Raw genomic sequence first — 20,387 nt, 5'->3', positions numbered from 1 at the left:
GCCAGGATTTCAAGTTAAGCTCATCAGCCTATGGTTTGCAGAGTCCTCTTTTCCTTTTTTTAAAATTAAATAAATTTGTATTGAATGAGTAAGCAAATGAATGAATAAAATACAGATCATAGTTCCAAATGGCAAGGAACCCCTTAAATTATGTTCTTATTACACTGTATTTTGCTTGAGTCACATGAGCTATCATTTGGGGACTGGGCATATTTGACTTGACAATGATTTTGTGGGTGCTATTTTTTGTCTCAAGGATTTTGATCTGCATTATAATACTCTATTTATTGGTCTCTTCCAGTATGGCTGTCAGTAGTTTACAGTGTTATTTGCTTTTTCTCTATTCATTAAATAATAATACTTTGAGAGGGGCTTTACATGGAATGTTTCTGTGACTTTATGGTTAGAAAAGGTAAAAACTTGCATAACAAGTGGTTTAAAATATACCATCAATCTCACTTGACCAAGGTCATAAGGTAGAAATAACTTTGGTCCATATTGGATCTCGTTTCCCTTCTCAATACTTTGTCCACATTGTTTTGAGATTCTACCAGTTTCAGGTAGGGTTCATGAAATTGCTTTGAATAGGTATGACTTCTTCCTCTCCCCTTCACCCCACCCCTCTTTTTTTCATTCTTTATCAATGATGGGCTAAGGAAGAATTTTACTTTGAAAAGTCAAACGTTATTAAGGCATGAATTTTGACACTTCTTTCCTTTCTCTTTCTTTCTCTTCTTTCACTTCTCACCTCCATGTTGTCTAGTGAATTTTAATTTAAATTTTTTCCTTTTCACATTTTCCTTTTTGGGTGAAGCTGCAGCATGTGTTGCAAATGTTTGTCTTGTATGTGTATGTAAACAGTGTAAAAGTTTGCTTACAAATTATATTCCACCCCATGAACTGTCCAGATCTGATCAAAAACCCTTTGCTGTTAGAATTCTACAACTGCCTAAGACATTAAACCTGTGTTGTTATGTGTGTTGTCTTTCTTTAATTCATTGCATGTTTATAGGCAAGTAGTACATCTATTTGTACCAGGCATTCATCTTAACTATACTCAGAAAATTTTGGCAGCAACATCATCAGAACTCTAAAGTCAGATTAAAGTCATACCAAGATTTTGTTCATATGAAAAAAGAAAGAAACAAACAAATATATACCATGAAAAATAAGTCTAGGGGTCAACTAGGTGGCATAATGGTTAGAGTGCACGCCCCGGGATGAGATGACCTGGGTTCAAATCTGGCCTCAAACAGTTCCTAGATATATGATCCTGGGCAAATCACTTAACTCCAATTGCATAGCCTTTGCCCTTCTCTCTTAGAGTTTTTACTAAGATAGAAAGTAAGGGTTTTAATAAAAAGTTTAAAATGAGTTCTGCCCTCTTTGTGAATGGGATCTCAAATATTTTAAGAACCCCCATTACGATAAAGATCTTTTCCCAAAACAATCCTAGTAGGTAAGTAATATGAATCTTGTTATACTCATTTCATAGATGAGTGTAGCAGTCCAGCCCATAGGTATTATGGAGAGACAAGGATTGTGAATGGGCACATGACCATTCTGCGCATGGCAATGAACTCTGTTCCCAGCGTGGCTGGAGTTAGGGCGCAAAACCTTGCTTCCCTTTGTCTCACTCACCTGAGGATAAAAACTCCACCTTCACCTTGTCGTAATTTGCAATTATCCAATGGTAATGCACTATGTAACTCATCTATATGTATTGAGGCATCATGTAACTTATCAATATGTATTGAGTTCATTTGCGTATCAAAAAGAATAAATTGGGAAGCCGTGGCCAGCCCCTCTCTCCTTGGACAATCTCACAGGTTTGCTCAACACTCTTTCCACCTTTCTCTCTCCTCTCTATCTCTACCTGAGGCCTGGCCTTCGGCCAGGTGTCTCTCTTTCTTTTCCAATGCTAATACCTAGCATTCTCTAATTCTCTCTATTAGTCTCTATTCATTCTCTTAGCTGAGCTATATCATCCTCTGACCAGTGCAGTGTTAAATTGGGATCTCTGGATGGAAAAAGCCTTTCAGTGACGTCCATTGATCGGAGCATGGCTGCGGCTCCAAAATATTAATAATAACTGATTACTGACTCATTATTGACATCTCAAAGGTTGGCTCCTTCACGCCCTTCATGGGATCCAAAACTTCTATCCCTTTTCTCTTTTCCTACCATAAGGCTTCCCGCTGGCCGGGAGGCTTTAATGAGAAAAGCAACTTTCAGAAAGACAAACTGCTTCCATCCAGGTTCACAGCTAATGTGAACCTAAAGATTCAAATCCAGGTTCCCTGATTGCCCAGGGAGTGCTATGAAGTTGAAATGGCCTTATAGGGTTTGAATTATGGCGCATACTCAGAATTGACATTCCTCCTTATGGGAAGCTTTGGTGGCTTACTTCTGGCCAAGTGGACTGAAGGAATGTTGTGATTGTCTATGATATGGCAAAGTCTAAGTGATCCCTCTTTTTCTCACCTACTCAGTGTCAAAGTCAGGGATGGGGCAGGTTGCAACAACAGTTACAAGAAGAGAAAGCTTCTGGCTTGCCCTGATCTCAGTTCTCTAGGTGGCATCATGCAGCTCTGAGACTTCTAGTGAATATGTGAAGTGATGACTCTAGAAGCATGATGACAGGGACCAGCTGGCAGAGTAGTGCAACTACAATCCATGAAGCCTCTGGGCTGCCTCTTCTTGTTGTCATTGTTCTTTCTAGATCTTAGGCGAAGACCTGTTTTTCTCAAAAGGGATAGGTCCAGGCTTGACACATGGCCTCAGGAGGGTGGAGAGGGGAGGCTTCCAATATAGTATTTGCCTACCTGATCCATTAATTCTCCACCCAAGAGAATTCTTGTTTACAGATAAACAATGAGCAGGTCTCTACCCTGCAAGTTTTTAACCTCAGAGAGGCTAAGTTTGAGCTTAAGTCCTTAAATCAAGTTTTTTTTTAATCAAAAGGCTTTTTAAAAATTAATAATAACACTTCCCTACTCTGGTTGGTTTTTGCCGGCATACATATTCTAGAATTGTTTAGCTAGAGAAGACAAGATGAAATATAAATTTCTTTTTGTTCTGATAAGATTTAAGTATCAGCTTTCCATCAAATTCCAAGTCATAAGTTATTGAATCCTGTTTTAATCAATTCTGTTAATAAATGCTGTGAATATTTTATATTTAGCATTTCTTTTGGATATAGGAATAAGTTACATGTCCCCTGATTCATATTTAAATTGAATATCTTGAAGTTTTTCATTCAATTTTATTTTCAGTTCTAGATTTTCAGTATCTCCCTATTCACTCTACCACTCATTGAAAAGGCAAGAAATATATAATCTATTGTAAATATGAAGTCTTACAAAACAAATTTCTTCATTAGCCATGCTTTTAAAAAAGAAAAGAAATGTTTCAATCCCTACTCTGAGTCCATTAGTTCTCTATCTGGGAGGTAGATAGCATTTTTCATTATGAGTCATTTTGAATTGTGGTGGGTTAATCAGAGTTGCTAAGTCTTTCACAGTTAATTATCTTTGCATTATTGCTGTTACTGTGTAAAATGTTCTCTTAGTTATGCTTGCTTCAATTTGCAACAATTTTTATAAAAGTCTTCCCAGATTTTTCTGAAACCATCATTGTCATCATTTCTTACAGCACAATAGTATTCCATCCCATTCATATACCATAACTTGTTCAGCCATTACCTAATCGATGAACATCCCCTCAGTTTCCATTAAGTATCTTTTTGTTCTCCTATTTTGGGGCAACCTTAGATGTGTGAACCATAATGTAAACTATAAATAAATGTTTCTTGGATAGAAAGATGAGCTGAACAGTGTGAGTACATGGAGCCTACCTTCTCCCCTCACTAAGGGCTCAATTACTCAAGACTATACCCAATCCAAATGGCTTACAAAACAGGGAATTGGTTCATTACTTCAGTCCTGGTGATCCCGGCAGTGGTTCCTCAAGATTAGACCTACACACAATCAGCATAGTGTATTGGAAAGAACCTGGAACCTCTGGACCCTAGTCCTGGCTTTGCCTCTACTTTGCTGTTTGATATTGGGCATACCACTTTCAATTTCTGGGATTCATCTTCCTTACTACAAAATAGGAATTAGGGACTATAACATATAATTATTGGATTAGTATCTTTTGGATTTAATATTCTGTGAAATGTTTTTGCAAAGCAAAGAAAAAAATGTTAACAGTAAAATTGGTTAGTGAGAGTTTGGTAAATAGGGTGTTATTTAACCATTTAAAATGTCTTTTTGTTTATTAGGTAACAACAATGGAAAAAATGGGAGAAAATAGAATGGATTTAGCATGTGATTGAAGTCTTCTTTCTCTCCATTAGCAGGAGGGGATTATTGAAAGATGAAAGTCCCTGAAATAGAAAAACTTTTCCAAGGAAAGCTTAATCAAAGGTCAAAATGTATTTGCTTTTCAGTGACTAGAATTGGCACAAAGCACCTGAACTTGAACATACTTCATGGGGTCAGACAATGTTTGTGAAATTAGAAAACAGAATCCATTTCAGAAATCAATGTAGCAGGAAGACAGTATCCTGACATGCAAGAATGGAATAGAAAGATATGAGAGCCCTGCCCATGTTAAGGGTAAAATTTAGGGTTGAGAGTAAATATATTTTTTAGTGGTCACCAGGGATTTAAATTCTAAATCCCAATGAAATACTCAAGTCAGAATGGAATTTTATGGTGGTTTATTTACAATAGAAGGAAGAAATTAAGAATGAGGGGGAGAGAGGGTAAAGGGAAGATCTGCTCTGGCTTGATCTGAACCAGGGGGAGTTCAGAGGTCTCAGCCAAGGGGCCTTCCCAGAAGATTAAATCTAGCTCTGCTTCCAGCCACAAGGCCTCCTCCAAGAGGGGCCTCCTTGGAGGCTGGTGCCTTCAGAGCCAGGGAAAGAGGCTTCAGCCTTAACACTCACCACGTGATCCTCTCAGCGAAACAGTCTGAGGTCCCATGCTTGAGCTCCTCCAAGTCAAGTTCCACTGCTAAAATCCCTCTCACAGGAAGTCACGTGAAATATAAAGGCAGTTCTTTACATCACTTCCTGTGTCTCACATGTACTAATAGTGGCTCAAATTTGGCTTAGGACAGCCCAGGGGGTCAGTCAGTTGTTTCTGATTTGTCACTTGGTAGCACATGTGGGTCATAGACCTTCTTCCCCCACACGTAATCCTTAAGTGGGGGTGTATACATTCCTGGTTGCTAGAATTCTGAAGACTAAGCAGGGTGGAGTAAATCTAAAATTCACACCCAAGAAGACTTTTCTGCCCCATGTCTAGGTCACTGATTAAAAAACCAAATTGTACATTTTCCCCTAGATTTATTGATTTCCAAAATCATGACTGTCCATGAGAACAAAACAAAACTCTACCTTGGGCGCAAGTTATTTTTTAAAGTTTGTTTAAAAAAATTTTTGCATTTTAAAAAATTTTGAGTTCCAAAATCTCACTCTTTCACTAGTCCCTCCTGTACCTACTGAAAAAGAAAGCAATGTTACCCAACAAGAATGTGAAGCCTTATAAAACATATTTCTATATTAACCATGCATGTTGCAATGAAAATAAAGAAAGTAAAAAAAGTGCTTCAATATGCACTCAAAGTTCATTGGTTTTCTCTTTGGAGAAGGATAGCATTTTTTTTTCATCCTAAGTCCTTTGGAATTATTGTGGATCATTATATGATAAGTCTTTCACAATTGATTATCTTTACAATATTTCTATTAGTGCATATATTGCTTTTTTTCCTGGATCTGCTCACTTCACTTTGCATCAGTTCATATAAGCCTTCCCAGGTTTTTCTGAACCAATCCCTGTCATCATTTCTTTAGAGCACAATAATATTCCATCATTATTATATATCACAACTTATAAAACCATTTCCCATTTGATGGGTATCCAGTAATTATAAATTAACATATAGTCTCCAGAGAATTTTGATCATTACAGTAACATGATATCATAACATCCCACAAGAAGCATAAGTTTCCAAGCACATAGCCAGAAAAATGTTACTGAGTTCAGTCATCATTATTGACAAAGTTCTCAATTGACATCTCTTGAAATCTAGCCACATGGAGATTGGTATGGGAATCAGGAGCCCTGGGCTTTAGTTCCAACTCTGATATAAAATAATTGTGTGACTTCATGCAATCACTTCATTTATATGGATCATCTAGAAAATAAAGTATTAGGATCAGGTAGGTGGTCTCTTAAGGTGCCATCAAGTACTAGAATTATGCAATTCTATGGCATTATAGAAAACACAGAAAAGTCTCTTTTCTCACTTCATAATAATTTGAAGACTATTGGTAGAACTATGAATTGGTCCACTCATTCTGAAAAACAATCTGAATTATGAAGAAAAAAGATACTAAATTGCTCATATCTTTGGCAATCAACAGAAAAAAGGTCCAATATATACCAAGATATTAATAATGGCATATTTCTAGCACTGCTGGGCTTATACCCCAAAGAAATAATAAGGAAAAAGGCTTGTACAAGAATATTCATAGCTGTGCTCTTTGTGGTGGCCAAAAATTGGAAAATGAGGGGATGCCCTTCAATTGGGGAATGGCTGAACAAATTGTGGTATATGTTGGTGATGGAATACTATTGTGCTCAAAGGAATAATAAAATGGAGGAATTCCATGGAGACTGGAACAACCTCCAGGAAGTGATGCAGAACGAAAGGAGCAGAACCAGGAAAACATTATACACAGAGACTGATACACTGTGGTACAAGAAAACGTAATGGACCTCTCCATTAGTGTCAATACAATGTCCCTGAACATTCTGCAGGGATCCAGGAGAAAAAAACACTATCCACAAGCAAAGGACAAATGGTGGTAGTAAAAACACTGAAGATAAGCAACTGCTTGACTACAGGGGTGGAAGGGACAGGAATGAGGAGAGACTCTAAATGAACACCCTGATGCAAATACCAACAACATGGAAATGGGTTTCAAGCAAGGACACATGTGATACCCAGTGGAATCGTGCGTTGGCTAGGGGAGGAGCTGTAGAGGGGGGGAGGATAAGAAAAGGATCTTTGTTTCCAAGGAATATTGTTTGAAAATAACCAAATAAAATAATGTTTAAATTAAAAAAAATAATGGCATATTTCATGGGGAAAAAAGCAAAATTTATCAAGAGAGTAATGGCAGAACAAATTATGGTATGTGGATGAAATGGAACAGATTTTTATTTTACAATAAGAAAAGTTAAATATGATGAATTCAAAGAAACATTGGAAGATCCATATAAGCAAGTTGCAGTGAATGAACATGATCAAGAAAATAATCCATATACACATATATATGAAAATGAAAATAAAATCTTTTAAATTAAAAGATATTTTGTTTTTCTAATTATATGTAATAACAATTTTCAACATATGTTTTCTAACATTATAAGATCCAAATAGTCTCCCTCATTCCCTTTCTTCCCTCCCCCCCTTTCTGAGATGGTGAACAATTTAATCTGATTTTCAGTAACCAACAATTAGATTAAATCCCTTGACCAATCTTGATTCCAGAAGAACCGTGATGAAACACACTTTCCATTCCCTTAATAGAGGTGGTGAACTATGGATATGGAATTTTCAAAAGCAGTAACTATTTGTTGATCTTGATTAATTGTTCTCCTGTTTTAAAGCAAAGTTTAAAGGGTGGAATGTGGGAAACATATCAGAAGTGATTGTAATGTAAAAAAAAAATTAAATGGACCAAGGTAATGGGCTCCCAAAATTTAGAATTTGGTAGCCAGTATCCAGAAGAGATTCTTGGTGATGACCAGAAGAACCTTAACTATGATAAGGTAACTCCAAAATTAGAGGGCATGAACATTTTAAATTATGATTTTAAAGAGTTGTACAATTTTAAATTTAAATTTATCCAGTGTCATTGTGAAAAAAAAATAAATTTAAATTTATATTTTATCAGTATTTTTAGCACAGAAATAACTGTGCAAGCACTTAGTAAGCAAGAATAGTTAATGGCTCTCTAGTAGCTGCTCCCCACGTGAGCTCCTTCCCTCCCCAGCCTTGCTATTCTCCCTGTAGGGCACTAACCTTCCCAGCAGCAATCTTGATCCCATGTTCTGGGATCTCTACCTCTTCCCCACAGGTCAGTGTTCCAGGGTCTTTCCCCACAGGGATGGGGAAACATGCTCTCTCACTTGATTAAACTTGTCTTTATTACTCATTATATTGTTTTTACATCACGAACTCCAAAGTTAATATGAGGACACTTTTGACTTCTTGCCTCTGCTTCCAAAATTACTTATAACTGGTCACAGAGCCCAAGCTTGAGAAGCATACCCAGACTTCTCTGATGCAATTCTCTAGGTAGTAAAGGCCGAGGTCTCTGCCTCTGAGTCTTCATGACATAAAATGGTAATACACTGGAGAGACTTTGGAGCACATTCCATAATGATTGACACTCTGTAACAGGTCCCAATCTGCTAACTTTATGGTGGGGAATAGCTTTTATGATTGACTGAGAGAACATTCAAAATGAACTAACTAAGCAATTCCTTGGCTTCTCACTTAGTTTGATCTCTTCTCTTTTTCCTGACTGAAATCTAGTGATAGACTATTTTGTAAGGGAGAATCCTTGGCCCCACTCCTACTAAGAGCAAGATTTGATCAGGGGCAGGTTGTGGAGGAAAACAGAGGAATAAGCATTTTCTTAGCACATCCAACATGCCAGACACTGTTTTTAGTGGTTTACAAATATTATCTAACAACAACCCTGGGAGGTAAGTGATGTTATAATCCCCATTTAAGTTTAAGTAACTTGCCCAAGGTCATACAGCTTGTAAATGTGTAAGACTGAATTTGAACTCAGGACTTCCTGACTAGTCTCATTGCAACTCATAGTTGCAACTGTGAATTTCTTTGCCGTTATATTTGTAATTTTGTAAGTCAAAAGCTTGCCAAAGGAAATGAGAAGTCAAAAATGTCTTTGTGAGTTTCAAAAGGAAACAAGGGTTAGCCATCCAGAGTCTAAAAGTATGGGAGACAAGACTATAATGGGTTTTGTAGTCAGTCCAACATTGATGTCCTGAGGAGCAGAGAGCAGCCTAGCTTATTGGTAGCTCAGATGATAGCAGTGATACCATATTTAGATATGGTGAGACTAATGGTATTTAGAAAGTCAAAGTCCAATCTCTCCGGAGACGGAAATCATATAGAAGAAAGTGTTCTCCTGTAAAAATTAAAATTTACAATAATTTCAAATTTATATTCTATAAGATTTATTAATAATTACTAGAAGTAACAAAATAAAACCATGTGCCCATGGCTAATCTACCTGTTCAAACAGCCCACTCCACCACAGTGGCCAACAGGAAGCAAAGAGAGCTAGCCACTTAAGACCACCCTATTTATTCTCCTGTCTATGTTAGCACACAACAGGAAGTCAATGGGCTCCTGGGAAAGGCACAAGGTTTCCAATTACACATCTTTTGAGATGTTGGTTTCTGTTTCTGTTTGTGATTTATCTTTGAAAAATTGTTTCTTTGTAAAAGCTAATTTGTGTTAGTTGATTAAATGGAATGGGTACTAATCACTGGTTCCCATTGGAGGAACATGACCAAAATGGAGGCTGATGGAGTTAGAGAAAAGGCATTTTAACCTCTCGAGGTTAGAACCCTAGAACCCAAATAGGGAAATGTAGCCAGTCCACTTTGGGAAAAGGAGGCCCAAAGGTATTTTTTGCTATCCAACAACTATAGTTCTGATGGAAATAATTTGAGAAAATTCTGGTGGTTTAGATTGTTAATCAGCTGATAAAGCAGATTTGTGTCCAAGAAGTAGGAAGGCCAGACACAGTAGCACAGTCCCTAGTGAATAAGATGGATAAGGAGAAATTAGGAGGGTCTCATATTTTAACAGATTGATTTTTGAGGTCTACTATCTACTAGATTGGAAAATCAGAAGATCTGAATTACAGGCTTTCTTTGAGCAAAACTACTGCTTCTATGGACCTTGATTTCCAGTCTGTGAAATGTGCCTGTGTGTTTATGATACCCTACTAGGTATAAGTGTACCCTAAATGGCTCCAACCTTGAGGAGCTTACATAATTTGATAAACACTCAGAAAAAAAGAATGTGTTTTTCCCTAAAGAGCAAGAGTTAAGTCTAACCACATTTTTAAGCTTTTTATTTCTTAAAGTAATTTTGATTTTTATTCTCAGAACAGTAACAGAAGGAATTGTGAGAGAAAATGGGAAGGCTAGAAGCCAATAATAATCTTTCATGTATAAATAGCGTGATGGGGCAGGTAAGTAGCACAGGGTCTAGAGCACCAGGCCTCAGGCACTTCCTAGCAGTGTGACCCTAGGCAAGTCATTTAATCCAGATTGCTCAGTTCTTGCCACTCTTCTTAGAACTGATACTAAAATAGAAGATGAGGGTTTAAAAAAAAATAGTCTGATGACCTCTTTGGATACTAGAGTTGTCCAAATTCAGGTAGAGGACCATCATTATTTTTTAAATTTTCATTTGTTTATTTTAAAAATATTTTTCCATGTTTACATGATTCATTTTCTTTTCTTCTCCTCTTCCTTTTCCCCTCCCAGAGCCAACAATCAAATCCACAGGATTGTACAAATATTATCATTTGATACCTATTTCCTTATTATTCATGAGTACCATCATTATTGAAACCAATTTATTGGGATGGGATATCGGTTTAATCTGGACTGATTTCCACATAAGAGCTCATTTTAAATTTAAATATACAAACATGTACACATATACATAGATCGGGAGGGTTTTGTTTTTTTAGCAATATATTCTCAATAGAAATAGTGTGGTGTATGTAGTTCATAAGATTAAATTCTATGTGAACTGGAGTGACCTCCAGGAATTGAGAGTGAAAGGAGCAGAACCCGGAGAACATTATACACAGAGACAGATACACTGTGGTACAATTGAATGTAATGGACTTTACTACTAGCAGCAATGCAATGATCCAGGACAATTCAGAATCATTTATGGGAAAGAAAACTATCCACATTCAGAGGAAGAACTGTAGGAATAGAAACACAGAAGAAAAACAACTGCTTGATTACACAGTTCAACAGGGATATGATTGGAGATGTAGACTCTAAACAATCACCCAAGTGCAAATATCAATAATATGGAAATAGGTATCAAGTGATAACATTTGTACAACCCTGTGAAATCAATTGTTGGCTCTGGGAGGGGGAAGGGAAGAGAAGAGGAAAAGAACATGAATCATGTAACCATGGAAAAATATTCTAAATTAATTAATTTTTATAAAGATACTATGCTTTGAGTTGTGAAGATTGGATTTAGCTATCTCCTGATTTGTAACAATGAAGATGCTTAGCCTAACAAAATCAGGGATGTCTTAGGAACTTTGCATTATTCCACCTTACTTTGTTTAACAAAATCGGGAATGTGTGTAACCATGCTTGAAGCTTGAGTGTTTAGGAGGATGGCCTTTGATAGAGAAATTGACAAATCAGAAACAGCTGACAGACCCCTGGGCTGTCCTAAGTCAAGCTTAGGCTAAGATTGGTACAGAGGAGATGCAGGAAAGGGAGGTAGAATCATCTAGGGTTTTTTTTCACAGGGCTTCCTCTCATCTGTCTCTTTCCCTGCTCTGGCTGGCAGTGTGCTAAGTGTTCCGACATCTTGGCGTGGCGGCAGCTATTTGTCTGTGTTTTGGTGGTGAGTTTGCCCTTGAGCTAATTCAGGTCCAGGCATCTTGGCTGAGCCCTCTTGGAGTTCAGGCTGATTCCTTCTTCCTTTCCTCTCCAAAACTTTATCTTCCTAGAGCCTCTAATCTTCCTCCTGGCATAAGCCAGGTGGGAAAAATCCTACACCCTTTCCTTCTCCCTTCTTCTTAATTTCTTTCCACTATATTAATTAAATCACTATAAATTTCCAGCTGACTTGGGTATTTTTTATTTGGGATATTCATGGCGACCAATAATTAATATAGTTTAGGTCACAATGCTAAAATTATCCTTAACAGAGTGAAGAAGACGGGTTTAAATTTTTCTTCAAACACTACCAGCTGTGTGACCCAAAATCTATATGCTTCAAGCAACTTTCTAGAGCTTATCAACTAAAGTCATGCTTGAGTTGGAATCATGCCAGTGAAGAAAGTTTCCATTCTAAGAGTTATGTGAGTATTCTGCTTAATAATTTGATACCTCTTTAGGCACATAATCTCAATGGCATGTCTATACCCTACCTCATTGGGGAACCTTTTCTGAGTTCAAGTGCTCAGAGGGCAAATTTAGGCTGTCTGTGAGCCCCAGGGAGGGAGAAAGTACTTGCTCTGGGTGGCTGGACTGAGGAGCAGGGCATGCAAAAATGTCCTCAGGCGCTAGGAAGAGGGAATGGAGAAGCTTCCTGAGTGCCGGCTTTGCACTGTGCCATATCTTTGCCAACACTGCCCTATCCCAAGATGGCTCTTAGGCCCTTGTTCCTGTCTTTTTTCTGTGTTTCCTGTAAGTCCTACATTGATGTGATATGACCAGTATATGCCAGGGCTCCCTCTTTAGCCCCATAACAGGGGGTTAGACTAATTTCTCCTGAAAGACAAGGATAAAGCTCAAGCTGTGCCTCCCTTGGCATAATTTCCTTATGGCCTTTGACCTCCTGGTCACCTTGAGGCATAAAAGATCCCACCCATGTGAAGCTGGTACCTTCAGATGTGGTGGATGCTTGAAGACCACATGAGTCACTATCCTCTTTTCTGCTAAACATATATATATATTTTGATATGGAGATGAGGCAGGGCCAACATGCTATGTTAGGACCTACTAAATCTTTTGTCAACTCTTCAATAACTTACAAGTTACGAGTGCTTCATTTCATCTGAATATCTGTTTCTGACTTGTTACTGCCCCCAGGAGGAGAGGGATTTCCTCTCCTGAGGAAGCAGGGGTGGGTAGGTTTTCACTGCTCAGGAACTAGAGAAGTTCCACAAAAACGTTCAAATAGAAGTGGTGAGCCATTGCAACAATGACTCATGAGGGTGTCACGAAAGTGTAATTAGAGGTAATGCTGAGAGATCTCTGTGGCGGTGTTCCATGGTCTTGGGGAGATCCCTGATGACTACAGAGTTAGCCAAATCAACTAGGGGGCTCTAGCCGGTGACAACCTTTTGTTCCTTACAGAAATGAGGAACTATTCAAATCTGGCTCCATAAAGATGAACTCCCATTGCCACCAGCTCCCTGAAGGGGATCTGAAGGGAAGGGGATAAAGTTCCTCAAGGAAATAGATTGGATAGATTGAATGCTTGCTCCAAAGACACCATCACCACCACCACCACACTCGCACAACTTGGCACTCTATGATCAGGCTACTTCAGAGGCAATTGGGTCTGATTTCCCAGGGGAAACCCATCCAGAACGTCTTCAGATTTTATCTCCAAGCCTCTCTGCCACATAACTATGTATGTGTGGGCTGATCAGCTGGTGAAATTCGAGCAGATGGTTGGGACATCTGTGGCCTGGGCAAATATTGGTGCCAGTATAAGTAGGCATTAACAGTGGAGTGAGAGGGCACAGAGCCTGCTGCCCTGCCATGTGGGCAGAGGGTGATTATGAGACTCCCCCTGGGAGAGAGTTTTGGTGTGTCTTCTGAAGCATGGGGTTGATAAGAAAGCAATTCATGGTCAGTCTGTGGGGTTGCTAGTAAAACTGTACAGGGGGTTGAGCACCAAGGCAGTAGGGCCCTTCAGCCCCACCTAAGCCCCGAGCTGTCCTCTAAAGTCCCTGCCTTGAACTGGGAGAACATTGTACACAACAACATCAATATTGTATGATGATTATCTGTGAAAACTTGGCTACTTTCAGCAATGCACTGATCTGGGACGATCCTGGAAGACCTATGATGAGAAAGGCTATCCACCTCCGGAGCAAGAACTCTTGGATGCTGGAGGCATCTTAGCTCTAAGATTTAATATTAAAAACTTATATATGTAACTTTGGAAAATTGCTAGTTAGTCTGAAAATGTACCATGATATAGTGTGATTTTATGGTAATAATTGTATACTAATCAAAGGTGAAATGTTAGCAAAATTCAATTCTGCACAGTATCTATACTAGAGAATTGTTTATTGTCACTAAGAAATTTCAGAACTCTCTGAATGTAATTAATAGGCAGCTTGACACAAAGAGGGAATTTTCCTTTTCAAAGGCAAAAAACAATACTGGATAATATTTATGTGCAAAATTCAGTCAGACAGAGGTTATGGTGTATTGTGGAGAATCTTTTCTAAGATTGAAATTTGGGGTTTTATGTGGGATGTCTTTTAATAACATGTACTACATGTTAGTATTGAGCTCTTAGAAGTTTAATTTGATAATCAATATGTGAATTTATATAGGTATTAAAAAGCTTAAATTGGAATTTTTAATCAATGTTATACTTTATTGTACTGAGAAATTGTTTTTATCTATTCAAATATAATCTGTTAGAATGTCATAATGGATATATACAAAATTTGTATGAAGTTGAGCTGTGAAGAAAATCAATTTTTATGCAAACTATATATAATGCTATTGGCAAAGGAAATTCAACCTATCCAGAAATCAAATAAGATTCATTCTTAGGCTATTAAACATAAGTAAAATGTAGTCACCCCTCCCCTATTTATAGTAAGAGTAATAGAGACAAAAAATGAAGGTTTTCTTCTTCTTGGAGCAGAAGTTTGAAAGGAGAACTGGAATCTTAAGGAAACATTGTTAGGGAACTCTAAACAAAGTCAATTTGGAAGTTGGGAAGTTTTAATTAATATATTGGGAGTGTTTTAATATCACAATTAAAAAAAACATGCAACTTAAGTGTTATTGAAAAGAAAGGAACAAAATTTTTTCCCTCGGCAAAGTACCTTTACTGGGAAAACAGCCAAGTGCAACCAGTCTTGGACCTTTTCCAAAAATAACTCAAACCCTTCCTCAGGCATAGGCAAGAGATCAAAAGTGCTTGCAATTACCTAACATTTATATTAAAGGATCAATACAACAAAACATCTTAAACAGGGAAAAGTTCTCAGTCACCTTATCTAAATTTTAGAGATACAATTTGAAAGCCCTGAGAAGTTAATTGACAGCTAGAATAGATCTTGATCTGATAATAAGATATATTAAGAGGAATCTTGAGAGTTCATTTGAGCAAGCCCAAATACCATAATTTCTATATACTACTATTAAGTAAAAATATGAGCTTTCCTAGAAACAACACAACGACAGCAACAACAACAACAAAAAAGGGTCTTTCAGATGAAACTGTACAATTTGGCTAAGTGATAAAACTGCAAAGTCCAAACTATGTGACAAGGAAATCACTTTAAAAGACTGATATATATTAATTTAAGGTCGCCAAGGAATTCAGCTATGTAATTCCTAAATGAAAACTCAAGTCAGCAGTCAACCTTTTATGGAGTTTAATTACAAACAGGAGGAAGAAAGGTATTAGAGATAGAGAGAGAGAGGGAGAGAGAAAGGGGAGAGAAGGGAATAGGGCTTAAATACCCCTTCTGTTAGGCTGGGCCAAAAGGCCCAAGCCCTTAGATAGCTGGAGCAAAGAAAGGAGATCAGTCCCTATTACTCACGTGACCAAAATGGAGAAACAGTCTCAGGTGCCTCCACCTCCAGCTTCCTTCAGAGCCGACTCTCAAAGCACCACCTCTCCAACCAACCAACTACCCTCCGTCCTCAGACCCCTCTATCTTTAAGGAAACTATCCAAGTTCCCTCCCCTCAGTTCTCACATCTACCAATCACTGTCCATGTCTTCCCTGTGCCAATGGTGGCTCTAGCTTAACCCAGGACCGCCCAGAGGTCTGTGGCTTTGCACATGTCTGTTGAAGGTCATATTCTCAAATAATTAAATCTTGATCCTTTGCTGCAGCCCTTCCTAAATCCTGTTACCCTGAGTAGGGTGGAGATTGGAAGTTCCAAGACCTGGTTCTGTCATTCCAAGTATCTCTATTGTATCAATTCTAAAATCAATCATGACTCAAAGAACTTCCTGTTCTATGCTTAAGCATAGGTCCAAAGCCCTTTCCATTGTTCAGCAAAAGGTTTCTGTCCTAAAGTAATCTTAAGAAGGGAGGAGGAGGAACCTCCCATGCCAATGGGGTTCACATTCCAATAGAGTTCTTACTATCAGTAGGAAATTTTTCAAGTATGAAATTTCCCAATGGTGAAATTTCCAACATTTATAAGTCTAAGAAATTTTAAGGTTTACAACTACAAACACAGAATTCTAAAGAAGCTCAGGTTAAAGAACAGATTTCCCCCTTAATCACAACAATTAATATGTAAAGTTTGCTAAACCAAATTAATAATACAACAACTTATGAATAATTGGATCAGCTATTTAATATGCTAATGGGAATATATCAGAATGAAAAGATTTATGGTTCAGGTGGTTTGGATAAAAATTTTGAGGAAATATCTAGATTACCTTTGTACATCTACATACCAGTCTTTCCTGTGGATGCTTCTGTGTGGGCCATGGTGCATCCATGGTGAGGATTTGGGACTGCATTTTGAGAAGTTGAGTGTGTTGACCCTTCAAAGGAGATTATTTGGAGTTGCTAGGATACAAACTTGATGGAATCATTCCCTCGCTCCCCCTTCTTTTCTTTCTCCTCCCAACTAGAGTGAAACAGACATTTACTGGCTATGTGAGATTTAAAATGGTTGAGGTCTTAAACTGTAGTGAGTTAAAATGGTGGAAAATATAAATTGTGATAGATATAAGGGAGGGTGAGTAAATTTGACCGCAGAAAATATGTTTCACTACAGTGTCTTGGTTTTTAAATCAAATATAAGGTGGTCGCCAGGGAAATATTCCCAATTATTCAAATACCCAAGTCAATTGGGTTTTATAGAGATTTTAATTAACAATACAATGAGTAATCAAAGAAAGAGAGAGAGAGTAAGAAGGGAATAAGTATGAAGGGCCTCAAGCCAATATGGCCTAGACCTGAGTCTTAAGAGAGAAATCAGTCAGTTTTTTAACACTCACCATAAGGTCTGACTAAACAAGGATTCTAGTAACACCAGGCCAGCTCCATCTCAGCTGACTTCACCAGAGAGCCTTCCAGCCAGATACTGTTCCAAAGGGCCTTTCTCCAGAGCCTCTCTCAAGAGATTCTTCCCAAGAGATCCTCATCAGAGATCCTCCAAAAGGATTTCTCCAAAAGGATATCTCTTCAAGAGATTCTGCTTTTTCTTATATAGGGGTTTTTCTCCCATGTCACCTCTCCTAAGTCCCTACATCTACCAATCACTGTAGACGCTTTCCAAAGGACTGCCCATCTGAATTCCTGCTAAGTCAACAAATCTCAGTAAGTCTGAACCAGTGAGAAAACAGCTGAGTCAACTAATCTCATTAAGACAAAACTTGCCAGACCCTTTTAGGTACCTAGCATCTCGTTGTATCAATTCTAAAAAACAGGCCTGGATCAAAGAACTCCTTGCCCCACCATAAGCATGGATCCAAGTACTTTCTTTGTTTAGCAAGGAGTTTTCTCCCCCAAAGCAGTCTTAAGTACGGGTGGAGTAGAGGTCCTCCCATTTCTGATCCTGGCGAGTTCTCACATCAAAATGGGGAATGTTTCTCAGTAGGGAATTTGTTCCAATTCCCCGATGAGAAAATATTTTTAACATTCACAAGTCTGAGAGATTTCAAGATTTACAGCTAACAATCAGAAACAGGTTTTTTGATTACAAATAATTTCATTGGTTACTGGAAAAGGGACTCCATTATCCACCAACATGTATGGGAATCCACATATTTTTTTAAAACAAAAATCCTATGGTTTTAAAACACTACTATTAAAGATTTTTTAATTTAATTTTTGAGTTAACTTGTCTCACACACACCCTTTACTCCGGTTATAGCAAGTTACCAGTTACCCCTCCCTTTTTCTACTGCAGTGAAAAAGTATTCTTAGAGAGCACAAAAATAATTCTATCACAAATAGGATTATATTAAATTTAAACATACTTTAATATAGGATAATTTTTCACCACTATAGCGACATGTACATAAAGCTTCTATGCAGCAAAGTTAGTGAGAACCTTACACTTTTTTGAGGTAAATATGTGAACATGTAAGCAACCTGTTTCCAAATTATGATAAAGATTGAAATTTTTGTCCTTTAAGAAGTAAATAACCACATCTATTATACCTTGCCTTTATTGATATCTGATGTTTACTCTGTACATGTATATTTCTAAACAAAATCTTTTTCCCCTGCATTTCTGAAATTCTGATTAGCCTACAATCAAATTTCAAAAGTGTAATTTAGCTATTTACTAGGGAGGTATAATAAAAAATTTTAAGTTAAAGGTTGTGACCTTTAGGACATATCCTCACCATGACTCCCACTCCAACAACAAGCTACATGACACACCCCAGCAGGAAGGCAATGAAGAAAATGCAGATACAGAGAGACTGTGTTAAGACAACAGCCCAGAATGCTCTACCTACTTGGGAACAAATCAAGACACCTGCAGCCCAAGCACAAGCAGGAATTTTCACCTCCTGATTGCACTGCTACCTTCAAATGACTCTGACTTTCTCAGTGGTCCTACAGATGCATACAATGACTCTTAGAATTTCTTGTTCAGGATGTATTTTAAACAATTGTTTTAATCCCTTTACTGTATTTTTTATTGAACAATATTCAGGCATTTATGCCCCACAATGGATTTCCCAAAGTTTAAGCCACTTTAAGCTTACATCCCTAGCAACTTCCATTGCAGCCATTGCTCAAGGAGTTCACACTGCACAACAGTCATCGTCCATAACTAGGTTCTACCCCAAATCAAGCTTAAGATGAATTGATGTCACTCCATTTAAAAAACAAAAAGGGAGGAGATGCTGAAGGCCATCATACCCTCACTGACTGACAAGGTCACAGTCTGGGGAAATGGGGTCTGCAAGGAAGCCCCCAGAGAATGAGGACCCCACTCATCCCTCTCTATGACTTCTCACTCTTTAACTTCCCTCAATAATGGATGATTATTATTCTCTCTCTAACACAAAAGAAATAAGAGCAAAGACTTACAGAATAAACATATATCCCACCTTAATCCCCCCAGACTATAACCCTAAAAGATTACATTCACAGAATTAAAACCTAGAGATCACTACCCATTGTCCTCCTCCTTTCCTTCCCCACAGAGCCACATTCACTCCCATGACAAGTCAGGCAAGCCAAGAAAACCAATCACCTTCAATGCACACTCCACTGAATTCTGTTTATGAACAGAAACCAGGCAACACTGCCAGATGCTTTAAAGTAACACAAGAAAAATAGAACTTGGAAATTGAGGAAAACCCCAAATCTGGTCTGTCATTAAATTGCCCTCTAACCTTGTACCTAGCTGTGAAATGTTTTGTTACCCATCACCTAAGTAATTGTGATTGATTGTGAAAGCTGACCAAAAGTAACAATGATTCTCCTAGGTCAGGGAGAACTAACCTCTAGATCACATCAGTATATTTATAGTTTTATTTTGGGGTTTTGGTTATATACAGGTTTGCCCTTACAACAGTTACCAATATGGATGTGTGTTTTGTATGACAATTAAAAAAATAAAATAAAGTCTTTGCCTCATTTGCATTATTCAGGAGAGGTTACATAGGGCAGAACTATGTTGGGAAGGGGTATATTTTCATCAGGCTCTTGGGAGTCAGAATCTATGCAGGCTCTTTCAGCAACCTCTCTTATGGGACAAATGGAAAACCTTGAAGTTGCCCAAAGTATCCCACGTAGTTAACAACAAACAGTACTAGACCCCAAAGGATTGAAAGATATGTCTTCTCAAAAGGACCTACCAAGAGCAAAATATTTTATAACTCTTTCTATAGTGGCAAAGAATTAGAAACTCAAGGGTTATCTATCTCATGAGGAATGGATGAACAAGTTGTGGTATATGATTATAATGGAATAATTGGTCCATAAGAAATGATGAACAGGATGAGTTCAGAAAAACCTGGAAAGACATATGAACTAATGCAAAGTGAAATAAGCAGAACCAGAACACTGAAATTACAAATCAACATATGAGTTTTCCAAGGTTATATATCATTCATGTTGTCTCCCTCCCCTCTTCCCTCCCTTCTCCCATAATTATGCAATTCCACTGGGTTTTACATGTATTATTACTCAAAACCCATTTCCATATTGCAGTGAAGGACTAAACCACTATCATCAAAGCAAGTTTCCAAGAAAACCACAAGGAACTCATGAAGAAAAATGTTTTCCACAGCCAAAGAAGAATCTGAATGTAGATCAAAACATGCTATCTTTCGGGGGCAGCTGGGTTGCTCAGTGGA

At 37.9% G+C, this 20,387-nt stretch overlaps 1 long non-coding RNA gene across 1 annotated transcript in view; it reads left to right on the top strand.

Annotated features, from left to right (window-relative positions):
• Positions 1-19,638, top strand: part of LOC103105920 (uncharacterized) — a 31,538-nt gene extending 11,900 nt beyond the window's left edge. Inside the window, exons 3-4 of the long non-coding RNA XR_457582.3 lie at positions 12,044-12,196; positions 13,880-19,638. This is a non-coding gene — a long non-coding RNA (uncharacterized LOC103105920). The remainder of the gene's footprint in view (positions 1-12,043; positions 12,197-13,879) is intronic.
• Positions 19,639-20,387: the final 749 nt, after the last annotated feature.

Source organism: Monodelphis domestica, chromosome 1, assembly GCF_027887165.1.
Source record: "Monodelphis domestica isolate mMonDom1 chromosome 1, mMonDom1.pri, whole genome shotgun sequence".
NCBI classification, from domain to species: Eukaryota; Metazoa; Chordata; class Mammalia; order Didelphimorphia; family Didelphidae; genus Monodelphis; species Monodelphis domestica.
This window is presented reverse-complemented; position numbering and strand designations above follow the sequence as displayed.